We start from the raw sequence: 20258 nt of genomic DNA on the forward strand, positions 1-20258 counted from the left end.
TGTTCTCCTGGGTGGTGGTGGTGCACACCTTCAATCTCATCACTCGGGGGCAGAGGCAGGTGGATCTCTGTGAGTTCGAGGACAACCTGATCTACAAGAGCTAATCCCAGGACAGCGACACTGATCATAATGAAGAGTCAACAGTATCTGGAAACTGTAGCACTGTCCAGGAGACCCATTCTAGGTTTGATGAGTTTGACATTCGCTGCCTTATGATTTCTGGTCATTGTTGCTCACTCTGAGAATGGTCTAAACTTTTGTTTTGGCTCCTTTTAGTTTCCTTATTTAATATGAGTATCATAACACTACATTGTTCCCCTGCACAGAAGAAGCAAAATAGTATGTATGTGTAACAGTCCTTTCTGAATTATAATTAAAAACACAACATAGAATATAAGCAATCATCTTTGATAAATTTTCATTTTTAAAACAGATATCAGGGTTTAAAGAAAGCTTAGCCAGTCAGTAAACTGTGTGTGTGCGTGCGTGCGCACACACACACACACACACACACACACACACGTGCACGAATGCACATAAGGAAACATAGAGTACTCATTTCTTTTCTGCTGTTGTGATAAAACACTCTGACCAAAAGCAATTTAGGGAAGGTAAGGCTCTAACTGGCTAACAATTCCAGCTCACAATCTATCACGTAAGAACACCAGGGCAGGGACCTAAAGCAGAAACCGTGGGAGAATGCTACTTGGTGGCTAACTCATAGGCTTGTGTTTGCCTAACAATTTTATACAGCATCGGATGACCTGCATGGGGCCGGTACCACCCACAGTAGGCCGGGCCCCTCCTTCATCAATGGGCAATCAAGACAATCCTCCACAGACCTGCCTACAAGCAGGTCTCATTTATGGAATTCTTCATTCAAGATTTTCTTCGTAGATGACTCTAGTTTGTCAAACTAGACTGTTAAAACGAGCTGTGATATGTAGAGGCCTGTGTCAGAGCCCTGAGTTTGATGGCTTTTGCATGACTGTCGCACCACTGTAGCAGAGAGGGAGGAATTCCCCCAGGTTCCTTAGCCAGTTAGGCTAGCCTAATCATGAGTACACCCACCTTCCTAGGGAAAGGTTTCCGGCTCCTATAGAATAACTGAAGATGACCTCTGACCTACAAGCGCAGATACACATAAACACACACACACACACACACACACACACACACAATCATGACAAACCAGTTAGCACAGATAATTTTTTTAAGGAGATAAAAATCCCTCTGCAAGTTTCTCAGTAAGTGCGCCCATCTGTTACCGAGCTCTTCTGGCCAGACGGTTGGAGTAATATTTCTCCCCAATCATTCCATACTTTCTACTTAATGTAGACACTTTAAATGCTTCAACAATCCAACCAAATCTGAAAAACCAGCTACTCTCCCCACCTTTATTTCCTGTCAGCCGCGCAGAACTCAATGAAATACGTTGAGACATTGAGACGATGAGTTAAGATTACATGAAAATGTCCTGAAGATTGAGAAGTTTGAAATTTACATTTTTCCCAAAGATGCCTGCTCTATTTATTATCTCATCCCCTACGCCCGCAGCTGGCAACGTCTTGTAGAGAGACTCCAGCCATGAGAAGAAATAAATATTATCTTACAACCGCGGGTGTTTTATGTTCACCATGGAATCATATAGACTCTGACATATGTTCTTCACCAGTGATTTTCGTTTCCCAGTAGAGGAAGCAGAGGCGTTTTGCTCCATACTCCACCTGTTGGAGTTTACGCTTATTGTACTTCATGCCCTGATTGCCTTTACTGTCTTGCATGGATCTTGGTGTATCCAACCTGGTGGGTTAGCAAAGGCTATCCCTGTTGTCTGACACCCCATAACCGTTCTGACATTGGATGCCCATACTTCCAGCAAATGACCATTCATCATTCCACTACTGTTTTCCCTACAGCCTTATCTTACCCACATTAAGAATTAGCTACACCTTTGTATGAGCCCTTTACAGTGCTTACATGAGTTCACTGGCATAAAACACTTAGGTATATTGGTGTTGCCCTTCTAAATTAAAACATAAGCAGTTTGAAAGCAGTAATCTATCTTACTGATCCTTTATTACCAATGACTGTACAACTGTGCAATCTTGCTATTTTGTTGAATAAATGAATGAACCCAACACATACATGACTGACAGATTTATTTCAAAATATGGGCACTACATAGGTTGACTTTAACTCAGTCTTTCATACGTGTTAAACATCTTTTCACTTTTCTGGCCAGTATCTGTAATGATCCCATAATGAACTGGCTCACAGTTTCAGTAGTGTGATTCCACGATAGTCTTTCAGCTTTAGAAGAGTGGGGAGGAAGTACATTAATACATTCTGGGTATTATGTGTGTATTTGTGTGTGTGTATGTGTGTGTGTGTGTGTGTGTATGTAAGTGAGAGAGAGGGAGACAGAGAGACATATGTGCATATAGACAGACAGAGGCAGATAGGAAGAGAGGGATAAAGAGAAAGATGGAGAGAGAGAGAGAACATGTTTAAAGGTGTTTGACACATACATGTCAAACTGGAGGTTGGTTTGGGAAGTTGTTGGACAATGGCCTGAATCTTGTCAATTATATTTTAAATAAATGCGTGGCCGGTAGCCAGGTAGGAAGTATAGGTATGGTGACCAGGTAGGAAGTAAAGGCGGGGCAATGAGAACAGGAGAATTCTGGGAAGAGAACAGTCATGACCCAGCCACAGAAGAAGCAAGATGTGACTGCCTCGCTGAAAAAGGTACTGAGCCACGTGCCTAACATAGACACATATGATGGGCTAATACATGTTGTGAGAGTCTAACAATAAGAAGTCTAAGCTAATGGGGCAATCAGTTTATGATTAATATAGACCTCTGTGTGATTCTTTGGACTTAATGACTGTGGGAACTGGGAGGGACCGAAACCTCAGTCAACAGGAAGTCAAGTTTTGCCCATTGTTCACCACATTATCTCGTGAAGCAGAATCTCTCAAAAGAACCCAGAACATGTTAATATAGCCTCATATACCTAGCCAGCTTACAAGCAGCCTCCATGTTTGCCTGGCATTTAAGTGAGTGCTGGAGAATCTCAACTCTGGTCCTCACCTAAGGGTAGCAAGCACTTTACACACTGAACCAACTCTCAGTCCAGTGTTAGGGATTTCCTTGTTAGGTGTTGTTTTTGCTAACCAACTATCTACCTGTTCAACCTTTGCTCCTCGCAATGGAGGACCTAGCTTCCTAATATTGAAGGTTTTACAAGGGCGGCACATACAGTCCACAAATATTTCCTCTCAAACAATGGCTTGACTACATTTTTTTCTCTCTTTTATTTTACCATGAATTATATTTTTAGTTATTAGTTTGGAACAGGAACTCTGGGGACTCAAAATTAACATGTTAATCTATAAGCTTCCTGTACACACCAGAAACAGTTTGACCGTAGACTCCACATGACTCCACTGTGCTCTGTGTAAGTGAACCTTTATGTGTCAGCTGTTGTCTAGCTTTCCAAGGATCTGGGTCCTCTGGACCACAATATCACTTGGGAAGACGAAATCCTCAAGAATAACATAAAGCACTACAGTCAGGGTGTAGAATCTGGGGCCTTTGTGCTTATTTTTCATATTTTTTTAAATAAACATAGAATTCTCCCCTGAGCACTGACGGCTGCACACTTTCCCCATGGAACATTTTCTCCAATTCGCACTCTCACTGAACTTAACATTTTCTGGAAAGATTTCAGCTGAGGAACTGGCACAAAGTCTTGATAGCTTTCCAAGCACCCACTACTTCAATTTCCACAGCTGTTGTGACGCTGAGTTCACGCAGCTGTACCCTGAGAGACAAGTTCATCACCAGTTCCAACAGTGCCTTGCGGATGCCTGACCCTCACTTTTGGGCTTCATAATCCTGGCACTTAAGCTGAGTGTCTTACAGACGCCTGGCTACATTTGCTCGATATCTTGTACCAAACAGAAGAGACGTTTTCTTCTCTTGTCCTGTCCTTTTCAAACTTCTGTGTCCTCCCTCTCTCCTTTCTCTGTTGTCCTCTCTTTTGGAATTATTTGAGAGATAGAAATTTAAAATCATATCATTACTTGAACATACAGAGTTTCATTCCAATATCTGTACCTTTTCCTTCTTTCTGTGACTTACGTCATCAGCAAAGATGTCCAGTACCACTCGGAATGTGAGTGATGGGAACATCTTTGTTCTCACCCAAAGGGGAAGATGTTGTTTGCATCTTTTATCATAATCTGGAATTCAAGGCAAAGCCTTTCTGCACTTGTCCTTTTTTAAGTGGGGCTGATTTTCTTTCCCAGTGTATAGCAACACTTTAGCATTAATGACCACTGACTTTGCTTTTTCCAAGATAATTGTATTTTCCTTTATTCTACTTATAAGGCAAATTACATATATTTTTCTTTAGCTCCTAGTCCAACCTTGTACACTTGGAATAAACTCTATTTAGTACTGATGTTACCTTTGATCTGTTACTGGATTTGCCTTGCAAATATTTTGTTAAAGATTTAAAACGTGTATTGATGAAGGGTATTGATCTCTAATTGTCTTGTCTGATAATGTTTGTCTGTGTTGGTGTTCTACCTCTGAGCTACATTTCTAGTCCCTTTGCCAGGTGTCAGAGCAAGGACAGTCCTGACATCAAACACAGAGCTCATTTCTGATCCTTTACTTTCCTTCTGGAAATGAGAATCGATGAATTAAAGCAGGAACTCTTGACATCTTTTGAAACATCTTAATGATTTCCTCCCAAGAAAAGACAAAAATTCCTTTCCTAGCACAGTGTGGCTTGGCATTTCTTTCCCCGTATAGCAGCATGAAGCATTCCATTGTTTAAAGAAAATAAATGTAAGGGCTATCCCATGCGAATTTAAAGGCCTTTGGCCATCAGTAAAGGAGGATATTATTTTATTCACTTACTGTGGTCATTAACATTCTCATATGGTTTTCCCATGGGCATCCTTCTTTTAATTCTGACTTTATGGGATCTCCGTCATATGTTGTGAGAATAACCCAGCATGTTCCTGCTTTAGCATCTTCCAGGAGAGTCAGAAGTGGTATGAAATGTGTAGGACGGTGATAGATTGCCTCTATGGTAGTTCTTTAAAATTTGCCTGGAGAACTCCTCTGTCAACATTTGTGTTCCAGGATATGGTTATAAATTGGAGAGCAATTTATTATCTTCTATGAAAATGGAAAGTAATGAATAGAGTTTAAGAAAAAAAAAAACCTATTAAATCCCCTTGCTGGCTGTGGTCAAAGAGAAGTTATAGTAAGGACTCAGCTTCTGGAGTGCGTTGTTTTATACTCTTTTGTCTTTAAGGGGTCTGCCACCCAGTTCCCAAATAAATACAATTATTGTTTCTTCTGATACCTGGCCTCTGTTTGGCCTGTTTCTTGCCAGTTTTTTAAAACATAAATTATTGTGTCTCCCTTTTGCTTCTGGGCTTTTACCATTCTCTATTTCTGTATATATCTTCTTTTCTTCTCATCTGTGTCGTGTGGCTGGTCCATTCTTTTCTCCCTTCTTGATCTTTCCCTCTCAATTTTCTCCACCTTCTCGACCTGCCAGCCCCACCTATACGTTCCCCTGCCTTGCTCTTGGCTGTCTAGCTCTTTATTAGATCAATCAGTTGTTTCAGATGGGCAAAGTAACAAGGTTTCACAGTTTATCAAATGCAACATAAAAGAATGCAACACAGCTTTGCATCATTAAGCAAACGTTCCATGCCATAAACAAATGCAACACATCTTTAACTAATATTCTACAACAAGCTCTATGTCACTATGTTCGTCTAGTCCTTTCTTCCCTGTGTCTCATTTCAGTCGTACTGCCAACCTACACCTCACTCCCGCCTACCTACACCCTACTCCCCCATAAAACCTGCATAGGTTTCTCTGTCTAAACTTAATGGTACAGCAAAGTCCTTATTCTACTTCCTACCATGTTCTTGGATAGGGGGATCTTCCGTCACCGTGCTTTAAGATTTAAGGTACATGAACAACAAATGTTAGGTGAATATTCTAAATGACAGCTTCCTTCTAGGAACCATTTCTGTTTTCACAGATGCTCTACTGGAATCACATGAAAAGACTTGGGCAGATTGAAACATATGCTATGAATTGCAGCATAAAATCCAACTTTCGAAATCATGGATCCTAAACTATACTTGTGATCCTGAATAAAGAATTTCTAATTTCTAGGCCCCCTGCATATCATTTGAAAAGCATCATACATCACACATTTCTTGATATTTTATATTACTGAGAACATGAAACAATACTGTGTGAATTGTGAATGCAATTTGTTTTCAAAGAAGTTGAGATAGGTCTAGAACTTCAATAAGGCTGATCCATTCATTTTGTTCCTTTATATTCTAGGAGTTAGAAAATACTTATGGAGCCAAAATGAAGCATGTGTTGAGTCTCTCGGGGATGTTCAGTATTTATGTTAACCTTCAAATTTGATCTTATCAAATCATTCATCGCTAACTTTCAAAAGAGTGTTACCTCAAACAATACAACAATACTGGCTGTTGTTGTTTATTGGTTGACTAAATCTGATACTCCAGAATCTACCTGCTGTTTTAGAGTAAGTTTTCCTGAAAGTTCTAACTTCTGGCAGAACAAGATCATATCATGTCTTAAGATTTCTTTTGCATTTTCTACTTGATAATTTTGAGTGAAGGGTAAGAGAAGAACAGCCAGCACGGGATTGAAGAATGCTACAAAACCGGATGGACATAGGAATACAGAGACCCTGGGCTCAGCTGAAGTCAATGTTTGTGTTTAAAGGAAGCCATTGACCTAGAAACATGACTTATATCTTTATACCTTGGCTTGCTTACTAGTACTTTGATGTGGGATTCCCCTCTGTATGCTGTTATACCATTGGTTAATAATGAAGCTGCTTTGTGTCTATTGCAACACAGAATGGGGCAAGGTGGTATGGTCCTTTTACCATATTGAAAGTCTGAGATATGTGGAGCCAGCATCCAGGCCTTTTATAGAGATGAATATTTTGCATTGGTATGGATCTTGGTTTATTGATAAAAATTTAAGGTAAACTTTGTTGTATGTATTTCTGTTCTTTTTTAAGGTATTGTGTTTGTGCTGCTCATTTAAAAATATAATGTATAATTAAGAAATGCAGATTATTAGAGGGTCATTTATAATAGTAAAGCTTGTAATCATGTTAGTTAGGTTTTTCTAGATGTACAGAGATGTATTTCAGATAGATAGGCATTCTTCAAACCTTTCAAAGACTAGCAGAATATGGCATTTAAAATGTTTTAAGAACTTAGGATTTTTCATACTATCTTTCCCACTCAGTGGTATTGAGAAAGATGGCTTCACTTACCTATGTGTTTCTGTTCACATTTCTGTAACTGGTGCCTGTGGTTTTAGTTCTCACCTCTCTGTTCCAATGACAGTGAATATGACCTTAACTCTGCTCATGGCTACTTTGGGTTTTCTTTAGAAAAGATACCCTGTCAGAGTCTTTATTTTTCTTAAGAACAATCACTGATTTCATCATATGCTGCTAGAACAAAATATAGCAACCTCTGAATAATGATTGCTTTCACTTTAAGGAAATCAAGAAAACTCTAGAAGCAGAAGACTCCCTTGACCTTCTCCATCCTTCTCCCCATGTCCTTTCTCCTTTGAAGTGGATTGTAAAGCCTTGGTGATCTCCTGGCATAGCTCAGGCTCATAAATTTCCATTCAGCACAAAACTCCATTTACTAGCCATCCTCTCTGCACAACCAAGGAAAGGAGTGGATTTATCACTAAACAGAGATCAGGGAAGGATCTAAGCAGCAGGCTTCCCTTAACTTCTCCAGCTTCACCCTCCTTCCCACACCATCCCCCACTTAATCCCTTGGATCACAAGCTCTACTACCAATTCTATGTTCAAGTTCATCGCATTTAGCCCACAAATTCTCAGCTTTCCCTTTCTTCAAACTGTCATTTCTTTACTATGTTTCCCATGTCACATTAAAACTCTATGAGCACTTCTTCAGCCAGTATTTCTCAGTAGCTTGTCTTTTTCTTTACTTGTTTCAGATCAGCCGGGGGATCCTGTGTTGGTGGAAGAAGTATTTCTGCTCTGCAAAAATCTGTTATTTTCTTATTTCTCTAGAAACTTCAAATGTATTCCAGACACTTGAGCTTCTGGTTTTGCATGTGTGTGAAAAGTTGCCTCCTTTTAGGTTGTCTCTGAAGTCTTTTAGCGAATCAAAGGTTTCACTCCTGACTGGGTGGGATCTAGTAAAATTTCATTTCACTGATTTCTGTCTTGTTAAAAAGTCAGGATAAATAGGTTTTGAAAACTCCTGCCACTGAGGGGCCTGGTTCCACGAGCCCTACTAAGGGGAGGAAAGTCACATGCTATGATCCTGTCATGATCTATCTAGCATGGTCTCTCCTCTGTCTCTCACATGGACACTCACATAGGCCAAGGTTTAATGACTATGACACTAACTCAGCTCACCAATGTGACTCTGATTGCCCTCCTTCTTTTCAGCCCTTCCTAATCAAAGGTCTGTACATCATTTGGCAGGAGGAAACCCCAACTCCCAATCTTGAAGAAAGGCCTCAGTCAGATTGGCCTTCAGGCATATCTCTATGGCATTTGCTTGGTTGTTGATTGACATGAGAAGACCCATCCCCCTGAAGGCAGTGCTACTCCTATGTTGATGATCATGGGAAGGCTAAGAAAGGAAGTTGAACTTGAGACAGGAAGCAGGACCGGAAGCAATATCCCGCCTTGTTTCTGCTTCAGTTCTTGGCTTGGCTTTCCCTGAACGATGGTCTGTGAGGTGGAAGTATAAGACAAGCCTTTGTCTTGTCCACTTGCTTTTCATCCCGGTTTTATTACAGCAGCAGAGGCAAAGGAACACACTCTCTGCTGGTCTTTCACACTAATTTTCACAGAATCCCTGTGGGGCTTCCCTGGAGCCCGGGACTGGTAGAATGCATCCTCTTGCATCATTTACATTTTCATCTCTCAACCCAATAGACCCGGGATTTGTCTAAATTTCATGTTGCCAGTCACTGCATCTTTTCCCTCTCTTCGATTTGAGGATGCCCGATTTCTCTTCCCCATCTCCCACCCCTTTGTTGCTTGTGATTGTTTGTTTGTTTGTTTGTTTCTGAGCTTGCCCACTAACCTGTATTTCAGTGGGTTTTTTTACCTCTTGGAGTACTTGCCTTATTTGGGAAGCCATTAATTGCCCCTCCCAGCTCTCATATATGTGAATACATACAATTAATTTTTACTTAGGATTATAGAATATATGTGTCTGTTAGCTTATATGGTCTCCTCCAGTGTTTGTGATGAAAGCTTAGATTATCCATTAGCATTATGCGCATTTCACAGACGGAATGAAGATCTGGGGACTTTGAAAGATACCCACTCACCATGATGGTGATTGAGTAGGCAGGTGGTCTAGACTCAAACAGGAAGTGATGACTCAGTTGTTGACTCTTTTGACTCAGACTCGTTTTATAAAAGTACTAATACGACAAATTGGTTGACAAGACTTCTGCAATGATGACCCTTCCGATGACCCATCCTGTCAATAGAGTAGTTAAACTGAGCTGCCTGGAACAGAAGCAATAGCTTAAACCCTGCGTTTTAGTATTGATCACCTCATCACATTGTGTTAGCCATCAAGAGGGTTTTTTTTTTTCTGTAAATTTCTACATATTGTTATGGGCTACCATTACTTGAATAAGCAACCTATTTAATATCATCCCGAGTATTTTATTTCATAGCTTAAATCAGAGAAATGCATCATAGGGGATGGAGTTAGGCATACGTAGAACCATCTTTCATTTGGGCACTCCTTCATTTGCAGAGGCTTATTTACTTGACTTGTCTGTGAACTACCCAGCACATTTATTCATTGACCAGAATTTTCAAAGCCACAGAAAACACTCAGGGTTAAATATGTTTGCAAAGAGTGAAAGAAGATTCAAAGAACATGTTTACTAAAATGGCATGGGTTCCTATAATCTGGAGATACCATAGTGGAATTTCCCTTGGAAATGTGTGTAATGACTTATAAATTACCCTCCTTGAACTGCTTCCTTTTCCTGTCGCTGGAGGTTTGTAGTTGGGTTACAGTGCCGGCTCTGGGGACTTTGATGGAACAGTGTGTACAGACGGGAGAAACCGCTGGTATCGCTTACAGGGTTTTGACGAGTCAACTGAAGAGGGCTGGGTGTTCTCTCCTGAAATAGACTGCTAAGAACTTTGTCAAAGAATGAACTCTTCCTGTAACCCACACCTCATTTGTCACCCTGATGGGCTGAGGAAAAGTGACATTTACAAACGGAGAACGAAAGCACATCCATTTCGCCAGCCTGACACCCTGATATAATAACTATTTACCTTGAGAAAGGCGCGCTGCGAGTCCCGATTCTTGTGAATCTCCTCAGTTTGGCACTTATATTCTCACTCTGTCAAACAGCCCCAGATTAATGGAACAATTTGTTCAACAAATCATATTAGTAGAATGCACACAGGGTGAAGAGAGAGAGGTGGGGGAGTAGACATTTTTTACTCATTCATGGCGGTGGCGTCTCTACAAATAAAAATGTAGTTATGTCTGACATTTACAGAGGGACGATGCGAAAGGGAAGGGTGTAATGACTTCGGGCAGGAGAGAGAGCATTGGGTAAGGATGGTGGTAGTCAAAGGGGAATATGATAAAGTTACACATAACATCAAGACTGAGCTTCCTCCCAGAAAATATTTGTCGAGCAACAGGAGTCTGTGTCTAAAAGGAGGTGGGGGAGAGTTTTCCATTAAAGTTAAGCATCTAATGCTTTCTATGTAACACAGGTGCCTTCCTTTCCAACCTATACCCAGGAAATCAAAGAGAATTTCAGAAACATGTTTTGATAAAAAAAAAAGGATTCATTTGATCATATCATTGATCGTGGGTACTGGGTGGAACTTTGTGAGCATGTTTGACTAGGTCTAGCTGGTCAATTCTGATAGCACCCTGTTCACACTCCTTAGACAAATACAATAAAACAAACAGAAGCAATTGGCGGGGCTGCAGGGCTTCAGTGTTTCTTGATTCATGCCTTCATGTAAGATGCTTGAATGAATGTTTAGACCTCATAAGTCTCCCTTACCACAAATCATGCTCATTTCAACGTGTCCTATTTCTAGCTCCTCCATACAGACACAGACACTCTGACATTTACTCCACGAACTTCCATGTGACACTGGAAGGTGACAGTGGGACTCATTGTGTGTGTGTGTGTGTGTGTGTGTGTGTGTGTGCGTGGGTGTGTGTTACGAATGTCACTCGGCTGCTAGACCTTGCATCCACTGCAGAAAATTGCCCTCATGTGTCCATTTCCCATGTGCTGTAGCCTTGAGTGTCAAGGGGGAAAAATGGTCTCACATTCTTAAATGGTTTAGTTCTTCTCTGTATTTTATTATCTTTTTTTATTTTCCTTTTCCTTTCCTTTCCTATTTAATGTTTTTGATCTTTTTGTTTGATTTGTTTTTTGCTTTTTTTGTAACAAACAAATCTGGATCCTGGACACCTTTAAAGAATATGGAAACAATCTCTTTATGGAGTTGGAATTTTCAACTGGTAAATGTTGCTCTTCTCTTTTAAAATTAAAAATCTCAGGTTAATGGCAAAATGTTTCCACGGGAAGCAGCTGACCTGCTTGAGTCATTGAGGAATAATGAGAACTCTGGGGAAGATTCATGGCTGACCGTACTTCAACCAAGAGAAACACCAGGAAACCCCACCTGGATACCACTGCTGTAACAGCCTCCAGGGACAGTATGGCCCTACTTTAAATAATTATTCTGTGAGAAAATATTTCGCTCCAGAAAGTTTAGGTCAGTCGAAGTGTTTGTTTGGCCCACTTCCACCCAGCAAGTGTTTTATGAAGGAGGATTAAGAAATTGCATTTTGCTCCAGTGAGATGTCTTAGCAAATAAAAGTGCTTGCCCCTAAGGCTGCACACCAGAGTTAGTTACCACACTGAAACCCACAAAGGACAAGGAGAGAACCAGCTCCCATGTAGGCACGTGCATGCGTGCACACACTCAGACACACACACACACACACACACACACACACACACATACACACAAAACACAAACGGAATTAATACGCTCTTTTAAATTGTTTAAAGAAAAACACCAAAATTTTCTTTTTGGAAAGCTTTTACTAAATAAGAAAAACAGTTGCTTAGCCACATATGTGATTATTGCTTGTGTATGTGTGTGCCAGCATGCCTTTCTTTGTTACAAAGAAAATATATCTATGTTAGAAAACTTGAAATGGGGTTGGGGACATAGTTCAATCACTAAAGTAGTTGTTCTGCAACCATGAAGTCATCCGTGGCTCCTACAGAAAAGCCAGACCCAGGAGCCGGCTCCTACAATCCCGGGGTTCCCAGAGGTGAAAATAGGATCCCCGGGGCTTGTTGGTCACCCACACTCGCAACCAGACCTGCAAACACAGTGCAGTTTAAAGCTCTGAGGTCTTCTATGTTTGAGCCTGAGTCTGATTAGAGCCTCAACTATGAGCCTCTGGGCCAGGGAGTAAATTCACCCACTCTTTCTGGATTCACAGCACCAGGAAATGCCTGATGGCCTAGGCAGCTGCACTCTGAGGTGGGGTGCCCCCTGTGAAAAGGGGGAACTGACCAGCAATTCCTGCCAATCATTCTGCCAACTCTCCACTGACTTAGCTTTGTTTAATTTTCCTCTTGTTGCTCTTCCACTAGCCCACTGGGCCTGTTCTTCCTCACCTGCGGGGTTTGACTTGGCCGGCGTTTTTGCTCTGCCTCCTGATGCTTCCTCCTAGTCTCCGTATCTTCAGCTTCTACTCTGAGTGACTACTTTGGGTTTGCTGACTGAGCACCAAAAAGAGAACTGAGCTGTTCCGTTGTCTTTGTTTGTTTGTTTCAGAGATACGGTTTCTCCAGGTAGTCCTGGTAGTCCTGGAACTCGCTCTGTAGACAAGGCTGGCTTTGAACTCCGAGGTTCACCTGGCTTTGCCTCCTGAGTGCTGGGATTAAAGGTGTGCACCACTGCTTGTCTTTTAAGTTAAAAACAAAAAAACAAACAAAAACCAGTTCAGCAATATGTATTTTGTTTTAAAATCTATGGATGGGAGGTAGTGGTCTTGATGGGTGGGAGGAGGGTGGAGTAGAGAGAAGTGGGTCACATTTAGAGTTTTTCTTAGAAAAAAAAAACTGTGGCCGGCTTGATTGTAATTGTCTATCACATTCAAAAAAAAAAAAAAAGAATTCTCAGCGAGAAATTTTTGTTCATTCTTGTTTCTTTAAAAAGAGAAAGCATTTCCCCCCTTTGGCTTTGTTATGATCTGCTCCACTATGTCTTTAAAAAGACTAACAGGCTCACCTATGAAACCTGCCACTGAAAATGAAGGAAGTTTAGTCAGAGTCAGAGTGCGGTGATTTGGGCCCTCCTTATCGGTTGGTGTCGTTTATTGAGCGTGTCCTCTCGGCCACTTCTGCTTCCAGATAAACTTCTCATGCATTGTTTGCAGTCCCGGGGGTTCTTTTAGGCACACGTGTCTCTTTGTAATGCTGCAGACACGATAGATTTAGTTGTTCAAGGTCACGCAGCGCCAAGGGGACCAGCAAGTTATATTTAGTGTGCATTTGTATCCTGTTCCCACTGATCGTGGCCCCTCAGTTGGAATGTCTAATACATATTGCTGTTTCCTGTATCTGAACCTCAAATAACAAACAGAATGGACCAAAGAGTCAACCAACATTTCCTGGGCAGCAGGTGAAATAGCCACGGGTCCACAAAGACTCGCTTCTTTTTTTTTTTTTTTCAAAAACATTGGGAGACAGATATTAAGGGTCTAATTTTATACATAAAGAAAGAGACACCAAAAACTTGAAGTCTCTGGCTATACCATCCTGTATACACCTGATCATTTCAGATCTTGGAAGCGAAGCAGAGTCTGCCCTGGTTATTACTTGGGTGGGAGATGCTTAAATACTTTACATGGACCATAGTCCAGAAGTGGTACCAATAAGGAGTTGAGAAGAAAGCTGTCCCCAGTTGGAATCTTTCTACCTCCCTTCAGGTTCTTTACCAACTGAAAGCAACTCTGAGAGACAATAATTCCTGCCCATCGCTGTCCTTGTGCAAACCTCAGATACTACAGCATGCACATAAAGACCTCTAGCAGCTGATAGAGAACATCCCTCGTTTTCCCGCCCTTCCTTTTGGCTTTCCTTTCCACTGCAATGCTTTTAATTGTCAGAATGAAAAAAACAAAAAAACAACAACAAAAAAAAACAAACAAAAAACAAAAACAAACCAGAAGTAGGCAAGATCTTCCTCCTCCAAGGGTTGGGGAATGCTAATGTTCTGAATTGCTATTGGTTACCCGCAATTTGCAGCATTCATGGGTAACTCGAAGTCAGCGAATAAGGTTACAACTGGCCTCCAGGAAGGCTTGTTGTAGTTGATGAAATTTTGTCTATTGAAATACATTTTTGTCTCCAGATGGTCTTTGGTGTAATTCTCAGTTGCTCATGTAGAGAAGAATTATAGGCAGTCAAGGCCCGACTGGCAGCTTGAACTAAGGGACAGCGCAACGAGTGCTCGTGTTTACAGCCGTGCTTTCTGAATGGACAAGGTGTGCTTTCTCCGCTCACTGAGTGTGCTGAATGACCACACCCCTACAGGGCTGGTGGATGGCGGGAACGGAAAAGCTGACAAAGTTGTGAGAAACAGATGGGAAAAGGCAAAATCTATTCCCAGTCTTGGTTCAGACTTACCTAGAGCAGATGGGGCAGCCTAACAGCCTCTTACTTCCACCCATAAAGGACCAAATGCCATCATACCACATGTGTGGACCATCTTCAATCACAAATGGCACGAAATCTGGGCATAGTGGTGCATGCCTTTAATCCCAGCATTTGGAGGCAGGAGCAGGAAATTTCTGTGAGTCCAAAGCCAGCTTGGTCTATATAGAGTGTTCTAGGACTAGTCGTTCAAAGCCTACTTGGTCTACATAGAGAATTCTAGGACAGTCAGGGTTACATAGAGACTTTGTTTCTACATAGATAAATAAAATGCTCATTGCATGTTTTCTTTTCTGTAAAGTTTCTTTAATTCTGAAATTCTACAATTATCTTGTTAATCGTAAAATTATAATGACATATGTCCCTTCCATATGAAGATAGTAAACATATCAATTTTGTGTGTATATTACTTTTTCTTTCTAAGCTTCATTTTTAAAAAATAGTTCCACAAGCTGGGTCCCGGTGTTTAAATAGGAGCTCAGAGGAGTCTTTGATCTCTCATACTGGATAGGGGCCACCCTGGACCACGTTAGTCCAATGGCTTTTTCCTTGGCAAATTACTCTAGTTGCTAGCTGTTGGACATCAAGGACACATCTCCCAAGAAGGGCAAAAGGTTTTAAGCGCTAGTCAGGGAAGAGAGCTAGGAAAAGCTATCTTCTTAATACGATATGACAATTCGAACTAGAAACAAAGACAGCTGTGGCTACCCACTGAGGACCAATACAGAGATGGACAGACAGATGGACAGACAGACCCACAGAGCCAAGCACACTCACACAAAGAGGAAAATAGCCCAGGAACGGGCTAGATGAGAAACAGTGGGTAAGCAGGAAAAGCATGAGAGTAGGGGGTGGATGTGGGAATTTACATGATAACAAAACTTGATGTAAATGTATAAAATTATCTTTAAAAAATATGTTTCCAGTGCCCAAACAGGTGGGATTTTTTTTTTGGAGGGTGACCAGTCCGGTTCCCAGGTGGAGCAGAGTCAAGTTGAAGGCAGAATAAGTAGTGTGGGGGCAATGAACTTACACATCAGGCCTGTAGGGTAACAAACAGGACCTACTTATGAGCAGCTAGCTGGGTGTGACCAGGTCTGGTTCAGGATGGGCAAGGTGGAGTGATCAGGTCCGGTCCAGGGTAGGCAGAGTTAGGTGGCCAGCAAGTCCCCTCTGGGCTGCGAAGCCAGCTGTCCCAGCCTGCAAGCTTGTTCACAGACAATAGCCCCCCATCCTTATCGCGGCTTGCAGGCCTCCCCCGAGCACAGCGGGCGGCGGCTCTCCCTCCGTCCGGGCGACCGCCCCGCCGCCCGCCGCTTCCTCCCGGCGACCTCGCGGCCTCTGGCGCGGCGCAGCCCGGCGGAAACGCTTGGTGGGGCAGCGCGTCGGCGACACGCGCGGCCGGCCGGGGAAACAAAGGCGGGATGTGTGTGGCCGAGAGTCCGGAAACCGGGCGCCGGCGGCGCAGCCCCCCGCTCCCCGCCCATTGTTCGCTGCGCGCGGCCACACGCGCCTAGGGCTAGCGCATCCTGCTGGGACCTTCCCTGAGATGCCCGCCTGTCCGGGCGGCGCTGAGCAGGTGACATTCTGCTGCAGATCTCCAGGGACCTCGCGATTTTAGAGCTGGATGTATCTGAGAGCTCTCCGCGCGAGGGTCGTTTCTTCCGTCCAGGACACTGAGAATTGAGTGATATTTTCACTTCCCTCTCCATCCCCATTTTCCACATAAGGAGAAAACACAAAGTGAAAGGCAACTCCGCTGGGGACCAGGATAGGGAACAGGCGAAATCTACACCTGCTAATGCTGCAGTCCCAAGTGAAACCAGCTTAGAAATGCAATGAATCCACCTCTGAGTTGACACGGATTTGACTATCTCTTTCAGTCAAGCTCTGAAAAAAAAAATTTTTTTTAAAATGTTTCTCTAGCCTGAACTTTCAGGGCCGGTTATCTAGAAAGCCCAGTAGGAACCCAGAATTTCCGAGCTGGGATTTAATAATGACTTCCTGACCTTTTCAGAACTCTGCTTTCTCTATTATTTTAGTTTCTAGCTGGCCCATTGAAGGAGAATGTGTCACTAATATGAAAACTAACTGTTGTCTGTGGTGAGTGTTCCAGTGTAAGACATAAGCAGAACGAGTATCGAGACTTTTGGAGTCAACTGGTTAGTCAACCTACAGTTTCTTTCTTCGGAGTCCTGTGAGTCAGCCTCGCCAAATTAATCCATAAATACACGTCTTCATGTGTTTCGTGTCAACCTGAGCATCCTAGGCTGAATTCAGGAAGATAGTCACCTGGTCTCCCTTATTAAGGCAGCCTCTCCTAGTGATCAGTAAGGACCAAGTTTCTCTCTTGTGGCAGAAGATATGTAAATAAATAGCAATGTCTTCAGACCTGAATCAGAGCAATCTGGCTAACAGGAAAGAGTAGGAGGATGTAAGGACCAGTTATCAAAAATGTTGTGCAGCTGGATAGTGGCAGCCCACACCTTTAATCCCAGCACTCTGGAGGAAGAGGTAGGCAGATCTCTGTGAGTTTTGGGCCAGCCTGGGGCCAGCCTGGTCTACAAGAGCTAGTTCCAGGACAAGCTCCAAAGCTACAGAGAAACCCGGTCTCGAAAAACCAAAAAAAGAAAAAAAAATTCTGCAATGAGCCTTGTGAAAATATGGATGGAGAGCATGGGCATGAAGGAAAGACCACTACTGTCCTCCCCCCTCCCCCCACCCCACCACAACCCGGTGTCAGAATGCTCTAGAGAGATCCACAGGCTTCTAAGCATCTTCTAGGAAGGCCTGAGAAATCTTTGGAAAAATACTTCCTGAGTCTTATTATTGTTGCAGATTCTGAGTAAATAAAAATAGAAAATTGTCGAAGATCTTAATTCCCTGAAGTCTGTAATCTGGTATAGAATGTTAGGAAAGAGTATGTGCCGCCAATATGCAAATGGTGTCCTTACTGGTCTGCAGGATAGGATGTGCATGATGGTTAAAGGTATATCGTGGAAGGGCCAGGTGGTGGCGCAAGCCTTTAATCCCAGCACTTGGGAGGCGGAGGTAGGCGGATCTCAGTGAGTTCAAGGCCACCCAGGTCTACAAAGTGAGTTCTGGGTTCCAGAACAGTTAGGACTATTACACAGAGAATCCTATCTCAAAAAAAAAAAAAAAAACAAAAAAAAAAACAAAAACAAAAACAAAATAGTATATTGTGGAAGGAAGTCATTAACTGGTTGAGTAAGTAGTTCTTAGAAGAGCCTCCTCGGCATGGGAAAAAGTAGTGGATGGAGTACTTAGTTAACTGAGGAGCTAGTGTACCAATTCAATAGAAGAGGGTGTTTAGATTAGACTAAAGAGATGGTGGTGGATAGAAGGTGCAGATAAAAGAGATAGGAATTCACGAGGTTGGTACACAGAATGTGACAAAAGGTGGGAGGGAAGGAGATGTACCAAAAATGATCCCCTGAATTTCTGACTGAGCCATCCCTTTGGAGTAGTAATATGGAAGAAAAGTTTGAGTTGGGGTGGTTTTGTGTTACACCTTGGGCACATAAGCTATGAGGTGACTCTGGGTTATTGAGATGTCATCGGAGCATTGAGTTGGGTGGTGGGAGAGGAATGAACTTCATTGGAAGACAGGTGTCTCCTTCAGCATATTAAGCAGTAGTAAGTAAACTAGGGGACGTTTAGGTGGATTTGTCCATTTAGAAACACGGAGACAGAGAAATGGGGGACTTGAGTACAGAAGACTTCTAATAATTAACAGGGAACATTGACCGGTAAACACTAAGGACTCATTTATTATAATATATCAGTTTTCTCTTTATTGACCCAAAAGTCCATTGGTACAAAGGCAGGTGATAAAAGGAATCTGAGAAACCTAAGGCAACCAGGAGGAAGTAAAATAGAAAATGGGAACATGATAGAATAGAGGCGGTCACGTGGAATACACGGCTACAATGCAAGCAATGGTTAAAGAGAATATGGCTGGATTAGCACATGGATGATGGCTTGGATAAATCCATGGTCCAAAATCAAGAGTGAATAAAACGGAGTTATAAGAGGTATTGGAAAGGAAATGGTTAGGAAGTGAAGCACCATACAGATGAAAGGAATCTAAGGTGCCAGGAAGGCTTGGGTTGAAAAGGAAGGGACTTCCAGCTGGGGCCTCTTAGTTTTGATGATGCATGGGAGAGAGGCACAGAGACAGAGAGGGAGAAGGAGGATATGAGCCTGTCTGCAAGGAGCAGGAGAAAACAGGCACCCAGGGAGCCCCATGAACAGAAGAACAGTCCGGCAGGATGAAAGATCAACTGGAAGCTTCTCCACTGATCTCCCCACTTCCTGTGTTCACCAGCATCCTTTCCCAAAAAGAACAATTAGAGCTGAAACCACTTGCATTGCTGAAGTATTTCTGGAAAAACATAAAAGTGGACAGAAGTCACTGAGTGGGTTAGCTCGTGGGAGAATCATGGGGGTCTCCAGGGCCAGAGGAAAAGTACTCTGTGCATCCCATGGCCAATGGCTTTTATGCTAAGCAAAGGTTGCAAGCAGACTCTTTTTGCTCATAGTGCATCATCCTTCTGATTTATATGAACAGCTCTTCATTTCCACTTAAAATTGCCTTTAAATGTATAGTTTCCTTATCTGATCCTCAATTCTCTGGGCTCTCTGGGCTGCATAGGTATTGCAATCTCATGACCTATGTTTTTCTCTTGTGTCTTACTTTTTATATAAACTTTTTAAGGTAGATTCAACTGAAAAAAAAAAAAAGGATGCTTACACTGCAGAAAAAAATTACCAACATTTAAAATAGAAAAAAAAAAAGAACGAAGCAGGCATTAATGGAGCACTGACTTGCTAGAAATCAGGAATGATCAAAACTCTGTCACTTGTCATTTAGACTTGTGCCAACCAAGGTCCTTCTTATCTCCGAATCTGAGATAAGAAGAGTTGACTGGGTGATATGATATCATAACACATCTCCAATGTGTTATCTGTTCCTGTCTAGGTTGTTAACTCCTTCTTCACCGCTTCCACATACTGTGCTGTGTTGCTGAGAAATATTGACCCATAGCAGTCACTAGGAGCAGCGCAAGCTTCTCTGTGCAGGCTGGTTGTTTTCTCTCTCTCCCTCTCCCTCCCTTCCTCTCTCTCTTCCTTTCCTTCCCTCTTTTTCTCTTTCTCTCTCCCTCCCTCTATTTCTCCCCCTCCTTCTCTTTCACCCTCCCTCTTTCTCCATCTGCTTCCCTTTTGCTCTCTTCCCCCCCTTTCTCTTTCTCCCTCTCTCTCCCTCCTTTCTTTTCTCCCCACCGTGTGTGTGTGTGTGTGTGTGTGTGTGTGTGTGTGTGGTGTGTGTGTGGTGTGTGTGTGTGTGTGTGTGTGTGTGTGTGGTGTGTGTGTGTGTGTG

At 42.4% G+C, this 20258-nt stretch overlaps 1 pseudogene; it reads right to left on the reverse strand.

Moving 5' to 3' along the window:
• Window positions 1-3391: 3391 nt before the first annotated feature.
• LOC113457341 lies at window positions 3392-4976 on the reverse strand (annotated as a pseudogene).
• Between the last annotated feature and the right edge of the window lie 15282 nt (window positions 4977-20258).

This window comes from Microtus ochrogaster, chromosome 22, assembly GCF_000317375.1.
Source record: "Microtus ochrogaster isolate Prairie Vole_2 chromosome 22, MicOch1.0, whole genome shotgun sequence".
NCBI classification, from domain to species: Eukaryota; Metazoa; Chordata; class Mammalia; order Rodentia; family Cricetidae; genus Microtus; species Microtus ochrogaster.